Source organism: Maylandia zebra, linkage group LG18 (genome assembly GCF_041146795.1).
Source record: "Maylandia zebra isolate NMK-2024a linkage group LG18, Mzebra_GT3a, whole genome shotgun sequence".
In the NCBI taxonomy this organism is placed as follows: Eukaryota; Metazoa; Chordata; class Actinopteri; order Cichliformes; family Cichlidae; genus Maylandia; species Maylandia zebra.
In genome coordinates, this window is record NC_135184.1 from 19,513,249 (window position 1) to 19,519,907 (window position 6,659).

Here is a 6,659-nt window from a genome sequence, read left to right on the forward strand (position 1 = left end):
GGTCAGTCACAGGAGCTCGTTCAGTGAGAGACTGAGATTACCGAAAAGCACCACTGAACGACACAGGAAATCATTCCTGCCTGTGGCCATCTCCCTGTACAACGCATCCACTTAACACACTGTTTGCTGCTACAACTACACATGTTTCTTTTCCAAATATTTATTTATAAGTGACTTATGTATGTATGTATGTATGTATATATTGTACTATTCTTAGTTAGCGTATTGTCTGTCTTGTCTTAATGTTGGTTTAAAATGGAGCACTGTAACAAAAAATAATTTCCCCCAGGGATCAATAAAGTATTCTGATTCTGATTCTGATTCTGATAAAACAAGCTACTACCACACTATTAACAGAATAATTAGAAGCATACCACCACTTATTTGCCCAGAATGAAAATTTTATTTTCTGATGCTTTTACTCTCTCTCTAAAACCCGCCCACACACACACACACACACACACACACACACACACACACACACACACACACACACACACACACACGCGCGCGCGCGCACACACACACACACACACACACACACACACACACACAGGCCAATACAATGACCGTTAGGGTCTTTTGCAGCTGAATGCCGTGTCCTTTACAGAACCTAAGTGCTTTACATGCTGCCTCTGAAAGTTTTGTGCTACTAACAAAACCGTTTGCATGGTCTATTCAAACGAGCGCTACCACACATGCATGCACACAACTTCATAAGCAGACACACATGTACACACAAACATACACCTCACTCAAATTGAAAGCTTATGGCTTGTCTTCTTAGAGGGGCAATAAATACTTTGCGCCTGCTCCAACAGACAGCCCCTCTTTCAGAGGAGTCAGCCAGGCTGTGAAGAGACCAGTAAACAATGACTTCAACAAAACAACGATAGAATATCCTGCAATGCGCAAAGATTGTTTTTAAAGAAACTGATATTTGCAAAAAAATGTTGCACAAAGTTGAAGAAAAAAAAAGAAATATCAAACTTTATTGCACTAAACATTCAAAACCAGATACAGACACACACAGAGCACCACACAAAGAAGGAAGTGAACGCTTGCTGAAAGCTAAATTGAAACATCTTGCAGTCATGATGCCATGACTCGCCATTGTTTCTGGGCCCAAAGAGTTGTAACAGGAGAATAGGAGAAGTGAGGGGAGATGAAGGAACAAGGGGAGAAAGGAGGACCTTTCCACCCATTGGCAAGAGAAAGCGAGAGGAGACTGATATTAGGCGGTCTGTTTTGAAAACTGGTGGACACCCCTTTGCATATACACTCACTGTCTCTCTCTGCCTCATTCTCTCTTACCCACTTGCCCTCCTTCCACCCCCAGCCTCTCTCCCCACTCCTCCTTTCTCCTGCATCCCCCCTCCCTGGGAAAACAGGGACAACAAATTAGCCTTCTTTTCTCGGTTGGGCCCGGGGAGGAGGACACTTGGACAGCCCTCAGAGTGTCCGCCTGGAGTTCCCATGGACCCCTCTTGCCCCTTCCCCTTTCAGTCGGCAAGGAAGCAGTCATTGTGCCAGCACCTGTCTCTGAGGAAATTGGTAAAAGTGATGGCTTTGTTAGCCATCTCCATGGCAACCAGGAGAAAAGAGTGGGGCCTGCTAGCAGGGATTGGGGTAGAGACTGGGGTGGCGAGGAGAAAGAGTGGGAGCAGGAAGGAGGGAGTTAAGGGGTCTGACAATGGAGTAGCAGTTGCATCGCTCTGGCTTTGCCAGGGATCGATGTGAGGATGCTGTGATGTGCTGTGCGTCTTTGTGCGTGCGTGTATGCGCATGTGTTTGTGTGTGTCTATGAGCTCCCTCATCCCTGTGGGTGACACTGTGACATCCACCAGTGAAGCAAGGCATGACTGTGAATAGATTGAAAGCAACAAGGTCAGTCACATCATGTCCAGAGAAAATCCCCCTCAGAGCAGAAAACACACTTGTAATAATCAAACAGGGGTTTTCTTTTAAGTACAGCAGATCAATTCAACCTGAGTCTGAATGAAATGCTTTGAGGAAATTTATGATGCAAAATGATTGAAGTCAGTTTTAAACAGAGGAGATTTTAATTTGTTTTATTGACTTATATATTGTAATGCAGCAAAGAAGAAATTATTTGAATTTGTTTTGTTTAGAGTTTAGAGTCAGTTCAGTACATTGATAGCTGTGAATGAACAGGAAACACTGAGGCTCTCAGTTCTTGATCTAGAATTAAGCTTTCTTCTTTCTGGTGGAGATGCATCACTGCTTCATCTGAGAAGGTAGCAGCTGTCATGTTTCATTGATCAGATGCTGGTTGAAGTGCCTGGTTAGAATTAAGATAAAGTTAACTTTATATTGGCCAATGTAATATTATTATAACATTTAATCTTATGTAAATTACAGAAAGTCATAATGTGACAATTTAAGGCCATCAAGTTGCCCAAGTTTCCTTCATGTCAGGTGCAAACACAGTGACGTTCTTTTTTTAATTTTTATGGCAATACTTGCTTCCGACCAACAGATGGAGGTCATTCCCTGGCTCTAGTGGAAGAAGAAAGCCTGCAGCACAGTTTTATGTCCACAGTTTTAAGAGAGATCTAAAGACTTAATCATTCCTTATTTAATAGAATCTTCCCTGAAAGCTGTTTATATAAAACACATCTGGTGAGTTCAATGAGAATGATAGAGCAATCAAAAATGTAGCAATTACATGTATAAATTTTTTTAACTGACAATTTATAAGTTGAGGATCAGTTATGAGCTCTAAATGTAACTGGCTATCTCTGTTAACAGACTGGATCACTTATCCGGTCGTTAAGTGATGATGTGACGAATCCTACTTCCGGGTCTAAAGTAGTCTGCGTTTAATATGGCTTTTGTGTTGTTAACATGTTTAATGTTTTGTATTTTCTTCTATTTGATCTCAAAAAGCTCCTAAAACAGTCAGTGATCACTGTTGACCTCCCTCGGCTTTTATTACCGCTAATCATTTATTTAAGCTCAGTTTTTAAAACCTTAGGATGTAACTACAGCCCAGCCCATGCAGCAGTATATGAATGACTAACCTCGTATTGTGGATGGATTATCTCAGTTGTTCTCCTGGCTGAAGTTTGGTCCTTTTACAGCATCCTGCCATGCGATTACATTTGTTCCTGAATCCTGACCACCGAGAACACTCACGTTAACTTTTATCGAGCGGAAAAAAAGTTAGCTTGTTTATATTATGCTAACATAGCTGTGTCGCTAGCGGTCAAGTAGCACATCATTATATACCAGCTAGCCAAACTTAAGTAATCCTACAAACGTCACTGCTGTTTAGTTTTCTGTCTTTATTTGTGTTGGAAGTAATAACAGAGCTGTACGTTTTAATTTGTTTTTCAAAACCCCGCAGTCAGGACATGCTATATTGTATTTAGATAGAAGCTAGCGAGCTAACTTCCTGCTAACTTCTAACTCCGTTAAATGTCATAAATTCCGTTTTCATGGATGCCTGGATGTTAAACTCAATTGTTACACCTGGTAGAGCAGAACGCTGATCATTTTATTAAAGATGAAAGACTTTAGACAGTTTTTCAACTCTCAGTAATGCCATAGTGATCGTTTGATATATGGACCTGCAGCGGAGTTTAGGCCCAGACACGGCTAGTGACGTCAGACTTAACGACCGGATTGGTAGTTAGTATAGGCCTACGACAACTTATTTAAAACAAACATTTATGAATATATTTGTGTGCTAGCATTTAATCATGTTGTGAACACCATAGTCACATATGCGGATTTGAAATCAATAGATATTTATAAATGAATCTAAATGAATGTAAGGTCCTCTCAGTTTGTGGATTGTGTATTTGTGTGTGAAAGGGTTTGTGTGTGACTAAACATCTGAACCCATGATTGATGAGACCACGGCTGAATATAAAGGCTGCACATCAAGAGTGGAGAGGAAACAACTACATTAGGGGTCAAGATCAGGAAACGGCTGTCATTCACAAAACCACAATGGTGAGTTTGAATCCCTCCCCAATCAGAGAAGGTCTGAGGCTGCTCAGCTGGTGTCTCATAAACTATTATCCAACAGAGGAAGAAAAATACTGGCTCTTGATGAGTCCCTCGCGATGCTGGACGGTCTGATCCACTTAAGGATGCACAGAAGCGTATCTGTTTCGTTACATCACATCAGAGTGATAGGAATGTAATTTTGAGTCTATAAATGGCAGTAGAGCCTTTATTTGGTGCAACATTTCCATTTTATACTTTCCCTCACAACTGAAAGTAAAGTTTTACGGGTAGTGTTGAAAATAATCGGCCTTGTGTACTGCTGCTGTCTGTGTGTGAGTGTCATTCCAAATGGCATCTGTGAATATTGCCAAATGGGAACCAAGTGAATGCAGTGGGTTTAGAAATGCCTCTAAAAGTGTCTTCGCTGCTGTCCAGCACTGTGATTTATCTCCTCTCCGATGTGAGGCTGCAATACCTTCACTGAAACAAAATACTCTAAACATCTGGAGCAGATGCTTTTACCTATCTCTGTGTGTGTGCATGTGTGTGTGTGTGTGTGTGTGCATATGTGTGAGCAGGCATGTGCACTATTTTTTTGATACAGAAAGCCCTGAAATGATACACAGCCTCCCGTGCAGAATTGCAGGATTGCTGTTCCTTCCTCCTTCAATCTCCCACTGTCTGTATCATGCACATATATCCATACAGTTATATGGCCTTGTGTGTGGGCTAATCCATGCAAACACTAGTTATCCTTGAGCACACACATATGGGCAATCATTTAAAGTTACAATTTATTTGTCCACACTGGACAAATAAATTGGCACTGTTATTGGCAAAATACATTTTGTGCTATGGATATTTAGACATCCTGGATGTAGTGAAGCTCTTCAATAAATCTCTATATTTAAAATGGATAATAAGGATTTCACATTTCAGAAGTAATGACACCAACTTCATGGTGGCACTAGAGGGATGACTATTATGATTAATCCTCTAGGAACTGTGAAAACAAGCTCTTCAGATATATCTGCTCCAACTCAAGTGGTGGATCAAACTCTGAGAGACACATAAAGCCGTGCATCTGGAGTGCTAAAAAACAGAAAGAGCCAAAGATAACCATCACATAAAAGAGGAAAGACTCAAGATTACAGTTCCTTACTGGCACTGACACTAAGTGTGCTGGAAACAGCTGAATACCAACATGCTCCCGCGTTACTTGATGCAAATCGGGTTGAAAAACACAAAAACCAGACAGCGTACCATCAAAGGCTTCATTTAGTCACCTATAAAAACAAGTATAGGTAATGATGTGTCCAGTGGTACCAGTAGTATCATTTATATCAGCACTCATTTGCCCTTTCAGCGATATTTGTGTGTGTGGTCCTTTGTATGTGTGAAAATACCCACATCTATGTTTTTTTGCTCTATTTACTTGTATAATGGTCTCTAAATGCAAACAACTGTTTCCATGTATTTTATAGTGCCTGGTGTAACAGTTGTTTGGGGAGTTAACAGACATTTGTAAACTGCCAGAGAGGCATGGTGTGCTATTATGGCATTACTACTGTTTTACAGAATGAGACTGTAAAAATGGTCACACATTGCACATTCTTCAGTCCATAGGCTGTGAATCCATTGGCAGGGTATGCCCGTCAGTGTGCAAATGAAACAAATATGCAGGGCTGCTTTCTTGCATTTGTGAAATATTTCCAAAATTTGTCAGGGTCCTGGGACTGGGCGACCCAGGATCCCTGAGCAGTTATGTATTATATTATTATTATTATTATTATTATTATTATTATTATTATTATTATTATTATTATTATTTGTATTTTGGTATTGCTGCTGCTCTCCTCCATGATTGTAGATGTGAGTGTGTGTGTTTATGTCTGCGGGGATGCTTGGAGGATGGAGCTCAGCCACCTGCAGGCCTGAGGGGTGTGGCCCTGCGGAAGGACTGGCCACACCCGAAGCCACACACCTGCCGCTGATCAGGGCTCGTCGGGGGAGCTACTTAGGAGAGTCTTGGAGCTCCCACCAACGCGGGATCATTGCATGAGACTCCACGTTAGTCGTCCTGTTACCGAGTTAGTGTGTGTATGCCCGCAAGTTGTATGTGTCCTGACGGCTGCGTCTTTTGTTTCCCGCAGGAGGAGCGTGGAAGACACGGGAGCAGCGAGCACCGGGGGGTGCTGACACGGGAGCGGAGAGCACAGAAACACGGACTATTCACGGGGAGACACGACACGGGAGTCTGGGAGAACACGGGGATTTATTGCTACGTTGTTTTTCACTTTGTAAATAAACACTGCCTATACATAGAGCACCGCGCCTGGGTCCTCCTTCCCCACTCCTTCCACGGTGTGCCATGCCATACCGTGACAAAATTAGAAACATTCTGTCTCAGACTGATGCTGAAAAACTTATTCGTGCATTTATTACTTCTGGGTTGGACTATTGTAATTCATTATTATTAGGGCTGAACGATATATCGCATTTGCGATAATATCGCGACATGATCAAGTGCAATTTTCTAACCGCAAAGGCTGCGATTATACTCTGGACATGTCCAAATTCATGGGCTGCATCCTCCTGAGGCCGCATTTGTAGACCGATTACGTCACAGCGACGCGCCGAAGGCTGTCCAAATTACTACCATATCCCAGAATTCATAGCGC

At 42.0% G+C, this 6,659-nt stretch overlaps 1 long non-coding RNA gene across 2 annotated transcripts; it reads left to right on the forward strand.

Annotated features, from left to right (window-relative positions):
- Positions 1 to 2,523: 2,523 nt before the first annotated feature.
- LOC143413565 (uncharacterized) lies at positions 2,524 to 6,299 on the forward strand. 2 transcript variants are annotated; one of them, XR_013094167.1, is made up of 3 exons: positions 2,524 to 2,643; positions 3,841 to 6,048; positions 6,132 to 6,299. It is a non-coding gene; the product is annotated as an uncharacterized LOC143413565 (long non-coding RNA). The 2 variants fall into 2 exon arrangements; XR_013094168.1 differs by lacking the exon at positions 2,524 to 2,643 and adding an exon at positions 2,812 to 3,185.
- Positions 6,300 to 6,659: the final 360 nt, after the last annotated feature.